The sequence below is a fragment of the Thunnus albacares genome, chromosome 8 (genome assembly GCF_914725855.1).
Source record: "Thunnus albacares chromosome 8, fThuAlb1.1, whole genome shotgun sequence".
NCBI lineage: Eukaryota > Metazoa > Chordata > Actinopteri > Scombriformes > Scombridae > Thunnus > Thunnus albacares.
The window spans coordinates 3,517,723-3,541,864 of record NC_058113.1 but is presented as its reverse complement, the minus strand read 5'-3'; the positions used below and the strand labels follow the sequence as shown (position 1 = coordinate 3,541,864).

Here is a 24,142-nt window from a genome sequence, read left to right as displayed (position 1 = left end):
AGATAACAATCATATCACAACAGTAGGCTATATTTACTTTACTTGTAAATCTATTTTTGACTGCATCATTTATCTTCACTTATACAATTTCTTCTTTATTTTACTATTTGCATGATTTTGCATGAGTTGCATGAGTGCATGAGTTTTTTTGTTTTGAAAGTAAAAAAAAAGATTAAAAATAAAAAGATGTAGGTAGACAGTTTTTATACATAAACTGACAGTTCCTTTTTCATTTAAACATATTTGCTTTGTGTGTTTATTTATTTACATATGTGTTTATTTATATGTGATTTAAGATGAATGTGAGTGACTGCTGAAGTGCTGCTGGCATCCTCCCCAATTATGCTTTTTATTTTGAAGGATTTGTCTGGAAGTAATTTTGGTGTAATTCGACTCTCTTGACAGTAGCGCGAGCCCCGGGCTTCCAAATAAGGAATCCGGCTGTTGCTGCGCGCGGACACACAGACAGACAAGGACGCTCCAGAGCCGCGAGCTGGGGACGGCGGCTCCCGAGATGCGCGCGAGCCCTCTTTGACTTGCCGCTCCGTTAAACCCTCACATTCACCTGGAGACGGGAAGGATGTTAGATTCGGAGAGTAACTTTTTCAGACAAATCTCAGAAATTCTGGAATAACAAACAATTCTTTTCTTTAAAAACAGGATTTTTGTTTCCATATATTAAAGAGGAGCGCAGCACGTTTGATTTTGGAGCAATGTGAGAAAATAACAGTCCGTGAATACATTCGGGATTTGCTGTACCCATTTTACGCACTGGAAACACAGTCGGAACTAACGGACATTCAGAACTCCTGTCTGAGTTTTCCCCTCATCTTTCTGTTAATAACGTTACATTTATTTTGCTCAGTACAAGACGAAATTTGCGTTTATTATAATGCGTTTTGTGGACTTATCCCCAGGCTTTTGGAATTGGTGAATGCCCTGTGAACGCACCGAGCTTTGGCCACTAACAGTATGCATCAAAGGGACTGGTAACTTACTCAAGGTAAATTCTCATTTTTAAAAATGAACCCTGTTCACTTTTATTGCCCTCTTACTGACACCGCTGCTCTCCCTCAAGTTTACTGTATACACACGTCATTAACACAGCTGCTTTTATGTTGCCTCTGCCTTCTATTTTGGTGAGTTGCGTGTCGGTTTTGTGGATGTTATTGGGCGGTTTGGGGCAAAAATATCAAAAAAAAGAGACTGATATCAAGTTAGTAGGCTACATTATCTGGAGATGTATTCTGGTTGTTGTGGTTAGTCTATAATGTGCTTTGTTTTTAGTCAAGTTGGGGAGTAGCACAGTATTTTCAAGTCTCACACACCCAAACGGTTAGTGCTCAGGGAGTCGCACCGCTGGTGGACAGTCGCCGTCTGGGTTACTCAGTCAGCCCGTGAGGATGGAGGGAGGCACGTTTCTCTGGGGATACAATGTCGCCAAACTTCATTCAAAAAATCCTGTAATTTAATCAGTCTTTGTTAATCGGCAAAGGTTAAATACGTGCTTAAACGTCATTTAAGACGTCTGTGAACGAGTAATGGGAACTCTTTAAATCGGCATCGATTAAAACCACCCAGAGGAATTAGTGTTTTTGTAAATTTATACGTTTTAACTTTTTAATTCCATACATTTATTGTTCAAGTTGTAATTTCAGTCAAAACGTTTTGTTTTTTTAGCCTCCATAGACGCTGTGATTTTAAAAAAATAGCAGTTTATACGCGACTCGTAGAATGCCTTTACAAAGTGGTGTGTATCCTTGGCAGCAAGCAAGGCTGCACTTAAATGCAACATTTTTGAATAGAGTTTGGCATGTGGGTTTTCCATTCAAGAGAAAGCTGCGCGTATCCGGACATAACTGATGCATGACTTATCAGACTTTGTCATTATTGTCAGACTAAATGCCGAACTAAAGTAGAAATTGTTCAGACTTCTCAGTTTTTTCCTGGCAGTTTGTGGTGATGGTTTTAAAGTGTGAAGAAAGACAAAGCTAGAGTTAAAAAAAGGGACCTTATCATTATCCTTTAGCATTCCCTTTTGATGACACATAGCCTTTCATTGTCTCCCAAGGCAAACTTTAAAGCTGGAAATAATAATCTGTCACCTTTAAAGAAATCCTGCATGGATTTTTTTTACCTGCTGAAATGCACCAAGAATATGCTCAAGTCATGTGTTTGTAGTACAAGATGATAAGACAAGGGTGAAATCATGGTCAGTGGTGCTTATGAGAGCATGAGGCACGTAGCTGATTTCTTTGCAGTGGAGTAGGCAGATGAACGCTTTGAGCCTATTGCTGTGGCGCACTTTCAGTCAGCCTGGTATCACTCACTGATGGCCAGCAGTCTTATTCGCCACAAAATGGGTTGTCATTCACTGTCCCCTTCTGGTGCAAGGAGCCTCCCTCATCTCTTCTTGTGCTGCAGTAAGACTCAGTGTCCAATCTGTGGTACATGTGCATACAAAAATAAATAAAAGGAGACAAACAGGGTAGGCTGCCGTTTTTGAAAAACTCATTGGATATCCTGTTATTTTAGGACAGAGTGAAATTCTCAACTTCTACATGTATTTCTCTTGTCTGGTTGACAATATGACAGACATGTCCCTGTAATGATTTAGTCCAACCTTTTCAAGTTCCCACATCATACTAGTGAGGGCGCTATAAAAACACATAAGCCCGTCCCTTGAACAAGACAGGTTAAATTTTCATTAGCTTATGCGCTGAACTGATCAGTGTTGATTTATAGCAGCATAATGCTTTCCTACTAGGGGATGGGGCTGTAAATGCAGGTTCATACTGTAGATTTCCATGAAAAAAGTGTGATATCTCAACAGGTGATGATGCCCTTAAAAATCTGCTAAAAAGCAAATTCAGCTCCTGACTGAAAGTCTTGCAGAGGTGTGTATTGTCATTACCATTCTGATGCATGTACACTTTAATATAGGAAGGATTACCTACTTGTTTACTACCTAGAAAGTACAAGCAAACTTAAGATACCATGGTTGACTGATGTGTAATTTTGAAGGCTTATACCAATATTTCTAGATTCAAATCAAATAGTTGGGATATAAATTGTATGAAAGACTCAGAGAGAAAATTAATACTATTATAGGGTGTTGAAAATCTCTAAAGGAACTAAGATGAATAAAATTCTTTTGAAGTTTAGTGCTACATATTTATTCAGGGATGTGGTTACATTAGGCATTTAAAGGTCAAGTTATACGTAAAAGTGCCCTTGCTACATTGTGTCCTTCTGTGTATCCTTCTGCTATCTACTGTTAAATCCAACCCTTTTCATTCTGTTATTGACGCACCTTCCACTTAAGGGTGTAAGTAAAAACTCCATCTCCATCAGAGATTTTTCTCCAGGCGACACAGCCAACCCTTCCCAACATATAAAAGTCTGCAGGACTACCTTTGACCTATGTCACTGCGGCTTGTGAGGCTTGCAAAAAAGGACTGTTACAGGGTGTTAAAAATCTCTGCTGGAACTAAGATTAATGAAACTCTTTTGCAGTCCGGTGCAGCATATTTATTCAGGGATGTGGATACATAGGCATTTAAAGGTCAAAGTATATTAAAAGTACCCTTGCCACATTGTGTCCTTTTGTGTATCCTTCAGCCATCTACTGTTAAATCCAACCCTTTTCTCTCTGTTATTGAGGCATCTTCCTCTTAAGGGTGTATGTAAAAACTCCATCTCCATCAGAGATTTTTTGCCAGGCAACACAGCCAACTCTTCCCAACGTATAAAAATCCGCAGGACTACCTTTGACCTTTGTCACTGCGGCTTGTGAGGCTTGCAAAAAAAGATTGTTTGCATTCCTAAAGAATCACAGTTGTGGTCCAGTGGCTTGAACTTATATTTGACCTCTCATTAATATTAAAATGTTGAAATCAAGGTACTGTGGATGCTAGTCCCACATCAACATCCTTGACATTATGCTAAACACATGAAACAAACAAACAGGGTGTTATTTTATGGTGTCTTCTTGCACCATTTTTTTTTTGTCACTATGCCACTGATATCCATGTGAGGCCTTGCCACAAGACACTGAGGAGAGTCAAGTGGCTAGTCTGCTCCTATGACGGCACATGCATTCTGGGACAGCACCAAGTTCTGGGTGTGAAACCCCCTCCCCGTCCCACCTCACAGCCCCAGGTGCGGATATTAGCAGTCAACTTTCTTATCCATAAGAAAGAGAGCAGATAACAGAAATAGACTCAACAGTAGTGCCCTGACAGGCACGGCTAGCTCAGAGTCACAGGGATGAGACAAGCCAGCAACACAACACAGGCCTTTTCAGAGGCATTCATGCATGTTTTTTTTTAACCTAGATGCCCTCCTTTGTTTCTGCATCTTCCATCCTCCCGCTTCCTCAGAAAATACCCGCGTCGCCGACTTACCCGCCCTCCCTCCATCTTCTCATCCTCGTCCTCTGATCACTCCCCTCTGAACAAGGCCGCAGTGTCCAAAGCTGTGTGCTATCAGGGAACCTCATATCTGAATTTGTGACATCAGAGGGAGGAAGAGGAGACAGTGGGAGGGGGAAACAGAGGGAGTCATTGAAAGAGGAGAGATGAATAGATGGGTGACAAGGAGACAGTCAGCAGGATGATAGAAGATGGATTAAAGGCGAGATAGAGAAGGACTGTAGACATGGGGCTGTGTGACATAGACAGACAATGCTATTCTGCTGCCTCTGAGCTGCACAGATCGTTTTGTGTGTGACACCCACCATGCTTGGAAGTAAATACACAGCAATCATTCAGCACACACAAGTTAGTTGCACACACACACTTACAAAACAAAGGCACTTGAAAGGTGAAACGTGTCAATATCCCATGTCCTGAAAGTTCCTAATGCCTCAGCAGTACTATTGGGAGAATATCTTTGCTTTGAGCCACTTGGAAGTTGACCAGATCCGGCAAAACCATTGGCTCCCCTAATTAAGGACTAAACGAGGAGCTTGGGAAGGGCGCTTAATGAAGCTTGGCCAATGTGAGGAGTGAGACAGGAACTTAGGCTGACAACCATGTAGCAGTCAAAAAGCTTTATCAGGAAGAGCCTCAATGGCTATATTCACACCTTAGGCTGCTCAGCTCTGAATTGCTGATTAGCCTTGATTGTTTTGGGTGACCATTCATATCTAGGATGCGCGTAACTCATGCCTGATGCCAAAATGTACCAGTACCATTAACAAAATGTTGCACTATCTTTGTAGCTAGTGTAGTCTAGACTAACTAGTTCAGCTTGTTTAGCTGGAGAGGACTCAATTATGGGACTTTGTACTTTTAATGATACATTGCAGGTAAAAGTGGTTGGGTGTATCAACAAAGCATGCGTCTTTCACATGACACAGGAGACTGCTTGTTGTCTGCTTGTTGTTTGTTTCCTACCAAGTGAATGATTGTCCCTAATTTTAACCAAGTAGTTAAGCAGTTTTATGACAATGAAGGTCCCCTTACCTTCTCAAAGTTGTTTTTTGACCCAAAACACAATCTATTACTTTAAATCAACGTTAATTGATTTTTTTGCTACTTGGGAACAGCAGAGTAACCTAAATACCCAACATTTGATTTTGTGGTAAACTTGTTAACATGAAGTTGTCTATTTACACTTCCAGCATGTTACATCTTCGCCAGCTAGTCGTTAACTTTTGTGTGGGGCAGATAGTGTACAGTGGATTTATCAGAGCTTTTTTGCGGAAAACTGCCTGCCTGCTGCAGCTGGACATGGGGTTAGTGAAAATGATGAAATTGAACTTAAACAGTAAAGTTATGGGCCTTAAAACCAAAACAATAAAAAAAAAATGCTAAAATGCTCCGTAGAATTGAGGGGAACTGCAGAGTTAGTGATGATTCTCTGTGGATTTGTCACTATAAATGAAACCTTTTAGATGACATCATATAATCCATAAAAAAAACATTGATTAGTTCAGTTTAACCAATAAGTTATTTTGACCACAACCCTATCCCTTACCTAACCAGGTCATTTTTGTGTGTAAACCTAACCAAACTTTAACTATAGCAGGGAAAACATCTTTGATTTGGTCTTATGATTCATTTTGAAGAGAAATTTGTAATGGTTTTGGAAGGCAGTGTTGACAGATTAGATAATTTTAATATGGGTCGCTTTTAAACGCATTGTGGTTTATTTTAGAGGAGTTGTTGGAGGAAGTTGAATTAATGCTTGGTCTCTATAAAAACTGCATGTGCCTTTACTGGACACTTCACAATAAAGTGACAGGAAATGTCAGGACTGAGAGTGAGACAGTTGGACTTGAACTAATGAGGATCATTTGGTTATACCCTTTAGAAATTAAGCAGTTTTGTTAGAGAATTGTATCACAGGGCATAATTGTTGCTGCACATAATGTATTGTCATTGGTAACATCAAGGTCTGTCATGCATTGTGAATGGGTAGTTTGTTGCCAGGATAAAATTTACTACTTGCCAGGAAGTGAGAAAATATTAATTCAAATAGATAATATAATTGATTCTACCTCTATTTATTTCTCTGCTCATTCATGAAGGAAATTATAACAGCTTGTGAGAGCTGACAGTGTGGAAGAAACTGTGTGATCGCTTAATCATTTCTGTTGCTAAGGCATAAAAGCAGAGCGAGGTGCCACACAGTGTCTTTTGTCTGGAGACAACTGTCGAGTGAGCAACCAAGCATAAACTGAGTTTAACACTGGCTGGTTGACAAAGGTATTCACAAGCATACAATACAAATCTTGTATAGATTGAAAACTTTCAATTAGACTATATCATGTATCCACCAGCATCAGTGTACAGGTGGCTGACCTTGCCCTCATCCCACATGACAACTGTTTAGATATTCCTATGGAGGCATGCTTTTTCTCTCATGCAAACCTGCAAAAATGAAATGATTTTATTGGTCTTGGGATGCAAATTTGAAGCAATTTCCTTAACTAATAGTAATGTTAGCAATCAATAGTTGGTTAATCATTAACAATTTATGAAATACAGTGGATGTTTTTCCATGATAAAACTGCTGTAACCACTGACATGACCTGTGTTTACTGCAAAATCAGGTAAATTAGGAACTTGAATTATAAATTAAATAACACAAAATAATGACTTAATTGAAATTTATAGAGTTCCCACTCCTGTCTGTCACCACTCAACGACTGGCCTGACAAAATCCAAACTATAAAACACAGCAAACAGCTGCATAACTTCAAGCCTTCATATGCTGACATCAGTTAGATCAGTCTGGGTATTTTGGACAGATCTAACAATTTCAACAGTAAATAACCTGCAACGCAATCAGAAAACATAAAACAGCTTATCCTAATCTCCCCACAATGAACTTCTGTCTGACTAGTTTTATATGAAATAATACACCTGATCTACATGATGGAGAGATGTGTGTGTTCACTGTAGCTGGTTAGTCCAGCTGCTGGAAACAGCTGCTCAGCTGGAACAGATGTCCTGGGGACGCACAAACACTATCCAGGAAATCTTTCAGTATTTACTGCCGCCATTAAAATGCATTTATACTCAAAGCAGGGGGGTGTTGCTGATACAATTCAATACTTTTGTGTTAATTTTGTTGGACCATTGCCTAATTAGAATATTGCTTCTCCCGAACTTTAGCAGTATAGCTACAGCGCTGCTCTCTTCTGTCTGACACTCAGTTTCCAGCCTGTGTTAACTTCTTCTGCTGAAGATGCTAGTTTAGCATTAGCATGATCCTCAGATAGCTAAACAGGACAGCCAACCATACAATAACTCCATGGACTTTTCACAACTTTATGCTGCAGTGTTCATTAACATGACTGCCACACTGTGACTTTTTTTCTTCCTTGGACAGTGGAGAGGTGTGTTCGTTTTACAATGTTTGCAGCCCTTACAGGCAGTCAGCAATTACACCTGTAACTCCATATCAGTAAACAGCAAGAGTGTGGTGTAAGTGGGTACTACAGCAAATCTAGAGAACATTTTCTGACAGTTATACTGCACATGTTCCTCGTCTTCTGCATTATTGGTTAATATATTTTTAACTGATTAAATTATTAATGGCAATTAATCAATAATTGGTTAATCACTGGCATCTCTAATTGGTCTATTGGTCCAGGAATAGAACTAGTACATGAATGGATTAATGACCTACTTCTAAACTTCTTGCAATGGGTAACATGTAGACACCTGAGTGAGTGACTTGACAGTAAGAGAAAACAGTTTAGTACAATTACCACATATTTGAAATAGGTGAGTAATATCAGTAAGTCTCTGTTTAGGAAACCATGTTGTGTAGAGCTGGTTATTGATTCATCTAAGCCACTGACACTGTTGACCATTTTGAATTAAGAGGGCTTCAAAGTATTGACTTGACTAAATAAGCAGCAAGATAATTTGACCACTACCTCTGTTGGATTTAGTGTTGTCTAAACTGATTATTGTCACCTAAGGTGTCAAACCTACTTCCAGATAAGACCATCAATATTAGGCAATTCTGCAAAATCTCAAATTATGATTAATGACAAAACATTTTTTACATCCAATGCCAGTATTTTTAAAATTCTCACTTTTTGCTATATCTGTGCATGGCAAATAGGGTATGGTTAAGGTTTGCCAAAGGTCTTAGATATGGCAAATACACTACGGTTAGGCAACTAAAACACCAAGGGAAGGATCATGGTTACAGTTTATACAAAGGCAAGCATACAAGATGGTAACAGTACGTTGACTCTGGTCTCCTGCATGAAAGTTAGCTGTGCTACACGCTCATTAAACACCCCCACCTCCCCACTCTTACTCTCCGCCTTCCTACATAAAAGGCAGAGTACACCCTGCATTGCTACTGAACGTTGCCATTGGACACTACACATGAGGCACAGAGGTGTCTGCTATGGATGTAATGTCTAGAGATACTGGTGCTGGAGGGGTGCCACGGAGATCTGTACTTGGTCCTCTTTCATTTATTTTGGATATTAGAGACATTGGTCATAAAACAGATGACATCATCATGCACTACTCACCCTCCAAAATTAGAGGCACTTGCTCAGCTGCAGTTACATTTTTAAAGAGTACAGTCTCAGATGTGGGAACTTGAGCCGTCTGTGAATCCTGACAAAAGAAAGTAAATGTTGCTCTCAGGAAACATGAACAGGCAGATTGTAACATCTCGAGGCCAATCAATTGAGGTTGGTTCTTCTGTTAAAAATGAGCAATTTATTTACAAAGTCTATTTTTTAACTTGATGTTTTAACTTTTTATTTCAGATAAAACTACTGCTTTTCCTTTCCTCAGTATCTGAAATCTTCAGGCACATTTTTTGTACTGTGCCCTGGGATTTGACACTGGTAGCAAATTTACGACACATCACTGTAATTTGTGTGCCATGGTTGGATGGATGATCTCTTTTTATGTAGAGATCAATTCTCACTGCCTGGCATTTATTTATAAGGCCATTCTGAGGTTGTCTCCATCTTACTTATGAGACTTTATGGCTCCAGTCTGTGGACTCAACTATGGTTTAAGGTCAAAATATTCAAATTGCATTTGTTTGAGATTTGAACTGAACTGGGTTAAACCCCAGTCATGGTTTTTAACTACTTAACCCTGGCTGGACATTAAAATGTTTGGACTGTATTTTTATTAAAAATACAAAGTGCCTTGGTGTTTTATGTTGTAGTATTCTGCCCGGTCTGTAACTGCTTGCTTATGTTGCCATCTTGGCGAGGTCTCACTTTTAAATGAGATTTGGAATCTCTGTGGAATCTTTCCTGGTTTTAGGCCTTGCTCACTTTAAACATTTAACTAGTTCTGAAAATAATCCTGCTCTCAGGCAAAGGTTGAGCCTTTAGGTGACTGTCAGTACCTCTGGCCAAAAATACACACTGGTCATAAATACAAGAGCACTTTTAGAAAGGGAACATTATTTCTATAAATGTAGAGAGTAGAGTCAGAGCAATTAAATTTCAGTCATTTTAGTCTTTTATAAAAAGTAATTAGTGGTAGACTTTGCGTCGGTTTCCAACTCTGATATTACAGATTTGATGCAGTTCAACTGATTATATATTTAATGGAAAAATGCTAATTTTTGTAGTTTTTTTTTGCATGAAACTAATTTAATATTACTTTACATTAATAGCAGAAATATCAGTAAAGGTGTCTGGTTTTTGAAGTCTTTCTGGTGAAAGCCTTGTGTAGTAGCAGTTACAGTATGTCAGGATCTGAGCTGCATCGCTGTGAATCAAGGTCTTCAATTAGCAGGATTCTCTTGCCTGTTTGCTATTTTTATCTTTATGTTAGCAAGTGTGTGAGAGAAGCAGAGGAAACACCTTCACACCTCGGTCTGCCTCTCTAGAAGCCTCTAATGACAAAACGACCTAGTAACTGTGGATTAAACCATGTGAAATGCATGTCTGTACATGTATACTATAATGCAAAGTGCTGCATGAAGAGCAAAGATCAAAGAATAAAGTGACAGATTTGTCTGCTCAAGTAATTGCACATCATTGCCGCAAGTGGAGCTTTAATTCCAGAACACTTTTCTCACATTTTCTTCCTCCTTTATTGAATTAAATCTTGTCTCTGAGAAGTCTCAGCCTTTTCAAATTTATAACTAGATTTTTTTTTTTACTATACAAAAGGTTTTCTATGGTCTTCATGTACTCCCAGAGTCAAAAACATATTCAGCACCCAAAGTAATGCAGTATTTTAATACCAGTGTTAATGAAGTAAAATGGAATGTTATGTATTACAGTGAAGTGTGACTTTTGTATGGGGCCATTATTGTACCTGCTGTACATTATTTGCAAAGGTGTGGAATGTTCTGAAGCTGAATCTCAATTTGTACGTGTTTGTGAATGTATACAAAAATCTCTAAAATGTGCATTTGTGCAATTTGTACATGTATAAAATAATCCTGAAATATGAACTTAATGAAACTTAATGTAATCAGCATGCGCAGAGTGAACCTGTGAGCCCTGGCTCTGGGTAAAGAACACCATAAGCAACAGACAGATCACCCCACACAGTTTCATATGGAATGAAAAAGTCACTAATTCCACTTGAGGTGGAACTGAAGAATTCTGTTCAATCAAAAGATTTATAAATAATTATATAATAATTTTCATTCAGCTTTTTGAATATAGTTTGATATTGTTTTACACATCCCAAAACTTAACCCTTTCTCAAATTTGCATCCAAATTCATACCTATTTATCCCAAAGTCATAACTCTGTCAAATCAGAACACACAGACATCATACACATACTGTAAAAACCAGCAGAACCTCTGTTTATAAAAATCTCCACAATCTGTTAAGATTAAGTATCAGTAAATCCATTTTAAAGTCACAGAATACATTCCTTGTAAATTTGAAATCATGTTTCATAATAATCAGATTTATGACTTTTCCTCCAGTAAACATTTTAACAGCTACATCCATACTGTCATCAATGCAGTGTGTAAGTCCATGGAAATAATTCACAATAATGTAAACAAAAAAGATGACTTTGTTTTCTTTCCCCAAAAACATGATATCACAACTTCATATCAGTCAGGATGATGTCACTAAACATGTTGATGCCTTGCTGGCTGATACAGAATCAACAAAACAATCAGAGATCAAATCAATGAAAATGTGGTTTCTGTATCTTGTTTATTTGGCACTATCAACACATTTTGTGACATTACTAAGGCTCAGAGTGTCCCATCAACATGGTTCTTATATACCTTGAACCTTAACGATATACCCTATCCATATGGACATTTACATGGCTATTTCATTTTTTTTTTTTTTTTTTACATAAAGTCTCCTAGAGCATGTATAGTACTACTCACATGCAAAATGATGCATTTCTAAATAGCCTAACTTGTCGTGAAAAAAAAACAAAAAAGCAAACAATATATGGCATGTCCAGGTGACATATATAGTAACTAGGGATGTGCAGAGAGCCAAGTATTTGTATTTGTATCTGTATTTGTTGAGGCAGCAAAATTATTTGTATTTGAATTCGAATAAAAGTAGAAACGGGTGTCAAAAATCCTGTTTTTGTATTACACTTATTTTCTTCCTTCTAATTTTAGGCTATTAAAGTGTTAAACTAAGTTTTCATCAATAAACTAACTTACAATGGAGTTCCCCCACACCGGATCCTGAAATCGGGTCTCCCAGGCCATAGATGACGGCGCTGACTACTCAGCTAAAGCTCAGCTCCACTACACACAGAGACCTGCAGCTATTTATACATCCATGACACACAGACAGCACAGTGGAGCAGAGGAGAGAGACAGCCATGTAACCAACCTGTGTGCTGTTATTTGACATGTTTTTTTTCCTTCCTAAAAAGAAATAATCTCTAAAATATTTGTACAAAATAAATATTCATAAAAACCCACTATTTGTGCTTTTCTAAATGCTGTATTTGGATTCAGCTCCACCCCTAATAGCAAGCGTGCTGTAAGCCTACAAATGAAGGAAAATAAAAATGAGCAAAACACCCTAGGATTGAAAGGACCATAGTCATAGGTGTCTTGTTTGCACTGAGACTTTGTGACACACAGTGGAATCACATGATCCATCTTTATTTATCATCTTTATTATCACACCAGTCATACATTACACATTCCTTCATTACGCAACCCAAAATCTCTGTACTGCTATTGATTGAAAATAATGATGTGTGTTGTGTTACAATCATCAATTGTAGGCCTTTTACTAAAATGTCCCTCTTCTTCTTTTTCTGGCTGTTTGCAGTTTCACAGCTCTGTTTTTGTCAGGTTGTTTCTCCAGTTTGGCTTCCTCATGAATTCAATTAAATGTGGCACAGTCTTTGTTTTTTGTTTCTTTGCCCAAAAATAAAGTCTAGTTTGATCATACAAGAGGATATAATAAAATCTGAAAATCTGCTGCTGGCAAAGAGCTACAGGTATTACCCTTAAGAGGAGAGTTTTTCTATGTTCAAAGGCTTCATTCTAAGTGTACACTTTTATTCAAGCATAGATTTAAACCTTAAATCAAGCCCAACTTCTCTTCGCAACTATGACAGCTCTTTCACTCTGACATGCTGCAAGTTGAAGAAGTGAGACAGAAATTAGTCACATGCACGTAGGCATGTTCATGGCATCCCCCCCTACGCACATAATGTACATGGACACCTTGCTTGAGAAATCACAGATGGTTCCCTCCGCTTCCTCCACAGCTTTCTCATCGGTGTCGTGACCCTCAGTTTGGCTAAAAATATGAGTTCTTATTAACACATTGTGCTGTAATTTCTTGCACTTTTTTAACTCCTGGCATTTCATGAATTCATAAAAAACAACCATAGCTCCATGCATAGTCTTATAACCAAAGAAGCATTTTGTTCTATAAATCATCTCAGCGGTAGCGAGTTTGTGTAGCCACATATAAAATGATAACCATATGTGCATCAATCTGCACATCCTCTGTTAGATGACTGTTTGTTTAAATGCAAACGACTCTGCTGCTCCTTTCAGGCTGTCTCAATAAAACAGACACATATAGTTCATAGTGCAGGGGGAAATTATCTTTTCTTTATCCTCTGTGATGAGACAGAAGGAAATCTTTGATCTGGAGTGGCTAGATAATCATCCGTAGCTGAGCCCTGATTTCCATCTCTATTCAACTCTCCCCTGGAAACTCCATAAGCAGCCATCAACACTGGAACTAATCAGGGTTATTACCACTCTCCCCACTGAACGGCACACTTCTCCAGATGTAGGATCAGTTTCACCGTTATTGTTCTCCCTGTTGATGTTGTATTCTACATTGATATATCAGTTTACTAGTGTGTGGGGCTAATACTGCAATTCTATTAAAGGTAAGGAGGAGCATATATGGTGTAGTAAATGTTTTTATCTATTTTCTTTTAACATCAGATGACTGATCAGATAATTCATTATGATGTCATTTCACCTGCAGTAAAGGTTGCTTAACCCTGCTGCTAACCCTCCTTTTTTAGAGCTGCAATGATTAATCGATCAATTGCCAACTATTAAATAAATTGCCAATTATTTTGATAATCAAGTCATTGTTTTGAGTCATTAAAAAAAAATCCTCTTATTCCAGCTTCTCAAATATGAATGAACTGAATATTGTGTACCGTGGGACAAAACAAGACAGAGAAACAGTGATGGACATTTTTCACCATTTTCTGACATTTTGTGGACCAAACAACTAATCAATAAATGGAAAAAACAATTATCAGATTAATCGATAATGAAAATCATATTTATTTGCAGCCCTAATGGTTTTTATCAGTTTTTTTTTCCGTTGTTTTTTTACAAGTGCTTTTTCCTTTGAAGGGTGGAAGTCATAAATCTTAAATTAGATAAGAATGTGATGAAAATACTTTAATGATCACACTCTTCAATTCACACGTGTCAAGGACCTTATCATTTAGTGTTTGTCACTTCCACCTGGTGTATTTTTCATTGGGTTCTGAAAAACAAAATGCAAAAGTTCAGACTCAGGCTTTTGGGGCAAGTTCAAGTCAAGTCTCAAGTCCCAAGTCTAAAATCTGTCAGAGTAAATTTTAAGTCAAGTCTGTTATATTGTGTATCAAGTCAACTCTCAAGTTCTTGAGGGCAAGTCTAGCAAATTACAAGTCATGTCTATCAGGTCTGCCCATTAAAATGACATGATGTTTTAACATTTTCATTTCAAAGATGTTTCTTTGAAATTTCTAGTGTTTCTACATAGCTCATTCATTTTCAAGGGTCTAGTCAAGTAAGGTCTTCACTGTCAGGATGGTGAAGTGAAGCAGGTGGACCCAAACGCAAGAGACAACAGGCAGGATACGATGCAGAGTATTTAATGGATTGATTCAAAAGTCACAAGAGAAGCAGGAACATAGGAACACTGACCATAACCACAGGAACAAACACAGGACATAACGCAGAACAAACACAGACAACTCGACAAAGACCGAACTGAAAACTGGACTATAAATACACAGGGTGTGATTGCAAACTAAACACAGGTGAGGGAAACGAGACACAGGTGAAACACATGAGGAAGGAATACATAAGGGAAACAGAAAAAAACAAAACCAGGCAACATAAATGCAACACTGAAAAATCAAGAGAACAAAATACACAAAGAGTCCAAAAATAAAAGATAAAGTCCAGGCAGGACGTGACATTCAGTTTGTGACTTAAAGTTTTGATTTGTGGTGGGATAATAGTTTCAGCTATTGCAAAGTTTCAGATTTGTGATGCTTGTGTTGATCAGTGGTGCTGATCTACTCTTTTATCTAATATAGGCCACGTCCATTGTGCTTTTCCTGCAGTCGGACTCTCCCTAAACAGATACAAGGACTTACAGCCGTCACTGTCACTGTCATAAAAAGCTTGGGACATCTCCTAACAAAGATCTATATATCCAGAACACATCTGTTGGCCATTTGTCTTCTATTAGATAAACATCTTCATTAAACTTTTTGTCTCCTGAAAAAAAAAAGAAGAAAAACATGTGGCCCCAAAGTGCTGATTGTCCAATCTGCCGTTGTCAGCTGTGTTGTACAACAGCTCTGCTGAAGTGAAGCATTTATTTGTGACCCCTCCATGTTCCACCTCATTACATCTGCAATGTTGTTTTTCTCCACTTAGAGGACATTGCAGCTGAATACTGAGCTCAGCATATTTTGTCTACTTGAGCACTTCTTAATTTGCTGTCATGCTCTTTCATGTGGAGCTAATGGCAGACAAAGACAGAAAATTAAGAAAACAAGCAAGTGCTACTTTTCCCTCCCCTCATACAAGCGGATCCCAACAAATACCTGATCACTCTTGTTTCATTTAGTTTCAAATGATCAACTTTCTCCTCTTCTCTCATTTCCTTTAGAGAACATCATCTTCTCATCTCTTTGTAAATCTGAAAACCTCTCTTCGCAAATATCTCATAGATAGATAGATTTATTTGACGAAATTTAAAAAAATACATGACAGGCTGATCACAAAGACAGACTCCATATAAGATTTTGAAAATTGTCAAGGATTGAAATACACATAAAAGCCCCGGGGCTTATTTCTATTGTGGTCCTCTATTGCAGTACAAGATGACAGATTGAATAAGAAAGTGTCAAGCAAGAAAGAGAGGGCGAGCTTCATCTTCCTTCCTCTCTCCCCCTCTTCACTTCTACTCTCTTCCCCATTCTTCCTCCTTCCTCTTTTCCTCTCGAATCTATTCTACTCGATCCAGCTCTTTCATCCTCTGTCCCCCCATCCTCTCATGCGATCTCTTCTCAAATTTCATCTCCTGCTCTCTTTTCTTCTAAGCTCCAACGATTTAACTCCACTCTCTTGTCCTCTCCTGCCCTTTCATCTTCTTCCAACTCTCCCCTCCTCTCCACTCCTCTCCTCTCCTCTCTTGTCTTCTCTCCTCTCCTCTCCTCTCCTCTCCTGTCTTCTCCACTCATCTCCTCTCCTCCTGTAAGTGATGGATAGTGTAGGTTAGTGTGCAGCCTTTGATAGTGATAGCTTCTGTCACTGTTCAGAGTCTGTGGCTGTTAGTGTTATATTTTTGTTTGTTTTGTAAAGAACAAAAAAACATGTATAAAAAAACATGTATTGCAAGAATATCAGGCATAATGAGCTGCACTGTACAGCCATCATCCAGCTGTCTCAGTTGGTAGAAAATCTTGTATGTTGTGTTGATGTGTTGATGTGTTGTACTGTTTTCTGCTGTACTGTTGTTGTTTGGGTAAAGTAACATATTTACTTTATGTTACTTTATGACCAGATTTTAAAAAATAATTACAGCAGCAGTAATTTTATCCCCCTCATTGAGCCTACCTGAAGTTGAGCCACCACCCGGAAGTATTTTCCTCACTGTCATCTTGTTAAGGTTTTCTGTTAATGAAATCTTTATCAAACACCAAAATGTCCTTGATAACTGAACAATACAATATGTCAATGATAAGGGCAACAGTTTTAATTATTTCACCTTCGATTATGAGAAGAGCATTGTGTTGTGGGTGGATGTGGCGCATTCAGCTACTGTTGTGGGTTGTCTGCTGTCAGTGGGCTTCATTCCATTTCAAATTGCTACCAGTGTACTGCAACCCAAATACAAACTCTGTTAAGAAGGCGTTTTAAAGGCTGTGATTATAAACTGTGTTGTTGCTCATTTCATTTGATATTTCCAAGAATATGTGGAGGTTTAGTAGGCCCCTTCTAGCCCATATATTTGGGACAGATGTGTGATAATAATGTCTATTCAATAGGCTGATAGCAGTCAGATCAGACGCTCCAGCAGTCATTTTTGGTAATGGAGCAAAAAGGTCACATTGACATTGCCTCAGCATCTTGCCTTCAGCCTGGGTCAGACCAGGTGCTCTTATGTTTGCCAGCCAGCAGGTACAGTAGGATGGTTGATCCCCCCCGCAAAAGTGAAAAAACAAAACAAAAAACCCCCCTTAAAATCTGTCTAATCTGCTTTAAAATGTTAAGCTTGTTTTGGAGATACAAATGATGCAACTAAAACCAACTTAATTTGGAACCGGCACAGAAACTATTTAAGGCTGCATTAATTGTTTGTTTTTTTTCCTTTCTTTTCCTCGTTTTGTTTGTTTTATTTTTTGTCACTTGGGAGCTGCAGAACACGCTATTACAGTAACACTGACATATTATCACCCAGAGATGGGTCCTCAAATTGATGACTTGTATCCAAGTTGCATTCGATTTCACACATGAATAGACTTTGACTTGATTCGGACTCCTGAATAAAGACTCATGAAAATTAAATCTGTTATAGTTAAATGAGGAGCTGAACATTTATGTAAAAGCAAAGTACCCTTCCTGATCATTTAACACATCACAGTGCTCAACTATTAACCACAAGCGTGTGACATTGAAACAACACACACAACAGGTTGTGTTATCCGTACCATACATTTTAACCTTTGGATACAGGGATTTCAAAACCTTTGGGCTAAACAGAAAAATTGCATCCTGTAAAGAATGTGGGAAAAGATCAAATACACTGGGTTGACCACGTTGAAACTTCATAATGCACTTGAAAATGCCGATAGATCAGTGTTGCAGGAAACGTTAGTCCATAAGTTAGCTAATGTCAGCCTTATGTTAGCATTAATGTCATCGCTGTTGTAATGTCAGGTGTGTTGGCTAATGTTAGACTCATTAACTTTGTTGATGTAAGGTAACTTTAGTTCTTCAGGGTAACATGTTTAACTGAATGGCACTCTGTCTGGCAGTGTGAACTTCCTCATTGTGATGTTATTTGCAAAACTTACAACCTGTTAGCTTGCATGATAATCAAACAACGCAGCACTGATAACATTACTGATTTAACTGTTTCATAAGACGCAGTTTCAAAAAGCAAAGAGATGTATCTAACATTTTTTTTTCCCCCTGCCTCCAGCCAGAATTCTCCAGTAACTGTGTCTTGATCAAGTCTCCGTGTTTATCTGCCAGTACACAAAATTCAACAAGGGAAAAGTTAGAGTGGGCACAACACCATTGAGTCTTTTTTGACTCAGGACAGAAATGTGCAGCTGTACAGTGTGACCAATCAAGTAACAGGTCAGATAAATACAATAGATCTGTGAGCTGTGTTTACATGTGCTGTTACCCCTGTGCCTTTGTCATTCAGTGAGACAGTCTTTTCATTGATATCAACATTCACACTCCTTGTTGCTAATTTTTGTGTCTCCACCAACTCCTGAGAAAAAGATATGTCTCTGTTGTTGCTAAATGTTCCACTATATTCACCATCTAGTCACTAACTTTTTACAGTGTACAGTAAGTTTTTGACTAAAAAGAGCTTCCTGCTGCTGCTGGAAACAAGGTTGATGAGAGTGGGCCTGAAAATGACATCAATGCTAATTCAATCAGGAGAGACTCAATTCTATGATGTAAATGATGTTTATTTGAACAGCATGAAAGGTGAAGTGGAAAAGTCTTTGGCGATTAGACCCCATCGTGACTTTTACCGGATATGAAAGGGGGAGGAGAATGTGAGAGTAGAATAGGATAACCCCCCTGATGGAGTCTAGACACTGGTGGTGGTGATGAATGGCGTGGATCTTGGTGGTGTAGATCGCTGCTTCTGGTGAACACGGGCCTGGTACTGATGTACGTGGAGGAGAAGGCGAGATGGTGATCGGGGATGAAGAGGAGAGGAGCGAGCTGCGGACATGCCGTGGAGGTGGATGGGGTGGAGGAGGGTCACAATGGTTGCTCTGAAATGACAGCTGACAGCAGCAGAGAGGGAAAACGGATTTTAACGTTTGACAGCTGAGCCGTGATTGGCGGTTAAAGATCGTGGCGGAATCTGATTTGATAACTAGGAGTGATGCCCCTAAACAGCTGATGTGAAGGCGGGGCTAGCAAAGGAGAGTGAGTGAGTGGGAAATGAATTAATGGTTAAGATAGTCTTCCTGTCTGAATTTACGCTAAGCTCCAAAAGAGGCTAAAACTAGAACTTTTTCATTATAAACCAGGTTCCATTACACCAATCACAGTTTTCTGAGTTCCATTAGCACATGTTGTAAAATTGCCAGTCTTGTCAACATGCCCACTGATTGGCTAGTTGCTCTGTTTTAATAGCCACATAGAAGCAGTGTGGCTGGCTTAATCTACATTTTGCATTACAGGTGAAAAGTGGTAATGCGTTGGTTGAAAGAAGCCTTCCTTTTGTTTGGTACTGTAAAGCTTTGGAACACTTTGTTGACACAGACAGTGTCAGCATGCTGTTAACCTCAGCTAATGTTAGGTCTGTTTGCTCCCCAGGCAGCAGAAAAAAGAAGTTTATACTCTGGCTTTCTGTATCAGGCTGCCAATTGGAAGCCATTGTTTTGCTTTGGCTCAGGGTCAGAAGAGAGGTTGGTGGACAAAAACTGACAACAGGCAAAAAACAAGTGTCTCTTGTCCTGCCCTCCCCCTCCCTGGTGTTTAATGAAGAAGCTAAATGTGTCGGAAGTGACTTTTGTTGTTGGCCTTTAATTCACTCTCTCCACCATCTGCCCTTTCTGGAACCTATGAAAGCTTTATCTCGGCCTGCCGGAAGAACAGATTACATTTTTTTATGTTGACGAAGTTTGAGTTTCTGCAGCTGGCACTGTTTTCATTGTCTGTTCAGTCACTGCTCATGCTAACTATCCAAGTCTTATATTTCTGCCAGAGAAATGGAAAACACAACATGCTTCACTTGTTGTGCACCAGAGGGTTTTTCTTGGTAAAGACCTCACGAGAACTGTCTTCAGAACACCAAATGTTAAAACATTTGTAAACTAGCTAAATTCTTATTTCCATCAGTATGAGAGCAGCAAAACAGACATTAATCTAAATGAAAATGCCACAGAGTATTACTTTAATGTAGGGTTATGCGGTGGAAATAAAACGGTGAATAAAAAGATCTGTTTTGTAAGGACGCAGATTAGAAAGTTTGAAAGAGGCTGTAGCGATGAAGCTTACTGTAGAGACAAAATGTATTGTGACTAAAGGAGGGGAGAAGGGAGCTGCCATAGGCTCAATGTACAATGATAAAGCAGGCCTGTCAATGTGTGTAATCAGCCATGTACACGGTGGCCAGCCACCAGGGACACACACACTCATTCTGTCTCTCAGAGTAACAGAGCACATACACACAAAAGCCCCTTCATTTCTCACTTATATGTAGATCCAACAATTCACAATTCACACAATTCAGCATCACTTATCTGATTTTTGAGTGTTTGTACAGTTTTCATCATACAATCATCAACCAGAAGCCAGGATTTTAGAAATACAGAAGACCCCCCACACTCTTTAATCAATTACTAGATCAACAGGAAATTAATTGAGATGCATTTTGATAATCTTATTAATATTTAATATAAGTCATTTATGGGGTTAGGGTTAGGGTTAGGGGTTAGGGTTAAGAAAAATGTCAAACATTCTCTGGTTCCAGCTTCTCAAATGTGAGCACTCGCTGCTTCTCTCTTTCTTTTACTGTATATCAGTGTAAATGCAATATGTGTGTGTTTTGATCTGGACTGGTCCCGCAAAGTGTTTGGTCAATCAAACAATATAAAGATGTCACTTTTGATCAGAGTTGCAGCTCTTGGTCCCAACACTGTACTATGTTTTTAGTGAAAGGAAGGAAGAAGAGCATGCCTGTGTATGCATGTCTACTCTTCATGCTAACCAGTGCTTGAACAGGGTTGGTACTCATCTGAATGGAATACTAACAAACCTGATATTTTGCCCACACGGTACTTAAAAGTGTCAATAAAAACAAAAACAGCACCAAATTGCCACTGTTGAAATAAATTCAAAGCCAAAAAACAAAACTGAAGTCTCCATCTCCAAGGAAACACAAACAACTGATGAAAGATCTTAATTACATTCAGCTGCTGCTACAACTGCCTGTTGTTAACTTAAGTTGTGTGCATAGCAACAGGTGTCATGCATAGGTCCACTACAGTGGCAGCTGGTGACTCAAAAAATTGGGGAGGACAGAAGGAAAACCAACATGGAATCTTACAACAAACCACATCATAGTACATCATTGTCCCCCACCCGATGAAATCTGAGGGGTGGGGAGAAATTTTATATGCCAAATAAAACAATTTGCTTGAGTGGTGAAAAGGCTGCTTCTTTAAATACATTTAGCATATACATATTGTTTCTGAACAAAGAAATGCTAATCTTAGCCGTGGGGTGGTTCAGAATGTGTCATTTTACCAACAAAGTTAAATTCAAATTTATAGTATCATTCTATTGTGACAACACATTTATGTTTTCATCAAAAACAGACAACACATCATATGATTTACATTTGGGGTGTGCCCGAATACAAATACATTATTCGGCAAAGCACAAATAGTGTTGTTGTTTTTTTTTTATATATATATATATATATTTTTATATTTGTTTCATACAAACATTTTAAAAATTTGTTTTTTAAAACTTGTTTTCGGGAAGAAAAAAAAAACATGTCAAATACCGGTGCGCAGGTCAGTTACATCATCTCAGTCTCTCTCCTCTGCTCCACTGTTTCGTCTATCAGCAGGTCTCAATGAGGGGAGTCACATCCACCTACTGCATGACGCACATTTCCTTATTTATCACTCCCGTAATTGGGGGTGTTCACCAGAGATAAAGCTGAGCTACTGATACACGTGAAGTGCTCCCAAGGAACTCTCCATAACCTGTTGTTCCCCTTCTCCTTTCCACAAAATGAGGTTGTAAAAAAATAGGCAATAAATGAAAAGTGTGAAGCAAGAATTGCCTTTGAAGTTCTTCTCTATTCGTTACACGCTGTGCTGTCGCTGTGTTGTGGATGTATAAATAGGTAGAGGTCTGTCTGCAATGAGGTGATGAGTAAAGTTTTAGCTCAGTAGTCAGTGCAGTTGTCTATGATCTGAGAGACTCCAGTTCAAGACCTGTGGGGACCTCTTTGTAAGGTAGTTTATTCATGAACACTATTTGTAACACTTAAATTTTCTAAAATGAATAATAAAAACAAAGACAGGACTGTAAGCCTCTTTCCACTTTTATTTGAATACAAATGCAAATAATTTTGCTGCTCAAATACAGATACTAATACAAATGCTGGGCTCTCTGCACATCTCTAATTTACATGTGTTTCCTATGAATTTTCTTAGTATACAAAAATATATAAATTAGCACAAAGCTTATAATGTGATACAGTTACAGATCAGTGCTGAACACGAGGAAGATTGAACACTAAAAACATTCACAGATCTAAAAGTGTAGGTTCACATCAGAAAGTATTAATGCCTATATCAAATACATGACTTACACACTCTTATCTATATGCACAACATACAAAATATAGTCTACAAAGCTGACATGTTAACACTTGTTATTCTAGTTACTTTAAGCTTATTACTCAATATACAGCTCAGCTTACAAACAAACTGAAGAAATTCTCACAACAAGCAGCCAGACCTCCTGCACACTCATTCACTAATCACACAACATCAACAGGTGACTGAACGACCACTCAATTAAAAACTGGATCAATTCCAATGAATGAGTGAGTCCAGACAGCTCACTGTAACTTCAACAAGCAAACTACCTACAGCACATTATGTGCTGCATTCTTGTTAAGGAGACAAATTCACAACAGCCACACAGAGAGACATTTAACCATCACGTAGTCCCGCTGAGGGTCCAGCCCGGACAGCTGAGTCAGCGAGGCCCAAGGCTGCGCCAGTGGAGCGGAGCTCTCCAGCTGTTCCCCAGCAGTGTCCTGCTGCTGCTGCGCCGCCCAGCTCAGATCCATTCTCCTGTTAGCTTAACAGTAGTCCTTAACAGTCCTTCAGGGCTGCTACAACAAGCTAACTATTGTGTTGGCTAACAGAAGCAGCTATCTACTGCTCGATAAAAGAAGTGAAAGGTAACCTCTAAATCTGAAAAAAAGAAATTTGGACTATCGCTTTACTGCATACAGTTGTAGAGATTTGAAGATGAAATTTGGAAACTGTCATTGGACCAACAACGTTGTATTCTGGTTGTTGATTGGTTAGGGAGGACATCCTCCCTTGGAGCGTCATTTTACGTATTTTTGCCAATCATAGATTAGCATGAAAAAAATGAAGTACATCAAATTGATATAAGAGATCCCGCCCTGAGGAGGACAGAAGGAGCCCATCCTCCTCTGCTCTCCTCTTACCACTTCACGCACGCTGCCCTTTCTCCTCTCGCCTGCCCTGCAGGTGTTGCTGTTGAAGCATTTTGATCGGAATTTCAATCGTGGATTTTTTCCAAAGAAGACAGAAAAATTATTTTATAAATGATACTGAGATCTGGTAATGGTTTATTTCAACCAAATATGTCTTTTCTATATTTTGATCATCTCTCTCTTGCCTCTCAAAAATAAAGGAGCAACCTCCTCTGCCTCTATGGACGAGCCTCCTCTGGTTTAGTTTAGCATTACATTACGTTCATTTAGCTAACACTTCATTCAACTTTTACAAATCCACAACCCGCAGTCATCCCTAAATCAATTCCAGACCAGACTGGACCCGTTAATGTAAGACCCAGAACCTGACCTTCACCCGAAATCAACCAGGCTTTGGTTTCACTGCACATCCTACGATGCAATTTAGATCATGCACCATGGGAGCAGTATATCTGGATCAGTAATAACTAAAAGAGCTTCAGCCATA

General features: G+C 38.8%; 1 protein-coding gene across 1 annotated transcript in view; it reads left to right on the top strand.

Annotated features, from left to right (window-relative positions):
* Nucleotides 1-493: 493 nt before the first annotated feature.
* Nucleotides 494-24,142, top strand: part of adgrb1a (adhesion G protein-coupled receptor B1a) — a 169,598-nt gene continuing 145,949 nt past the window's right edge. Inside the window, exon 1 of the mRNA XM_044359261.1 lies at nt 494-1,003. The gene's annotated coding sequence lies outside the window, so the exon portion shown is untranslated. The remainder of the gene's footprint in view (nt 1,004-24,142) is intronic.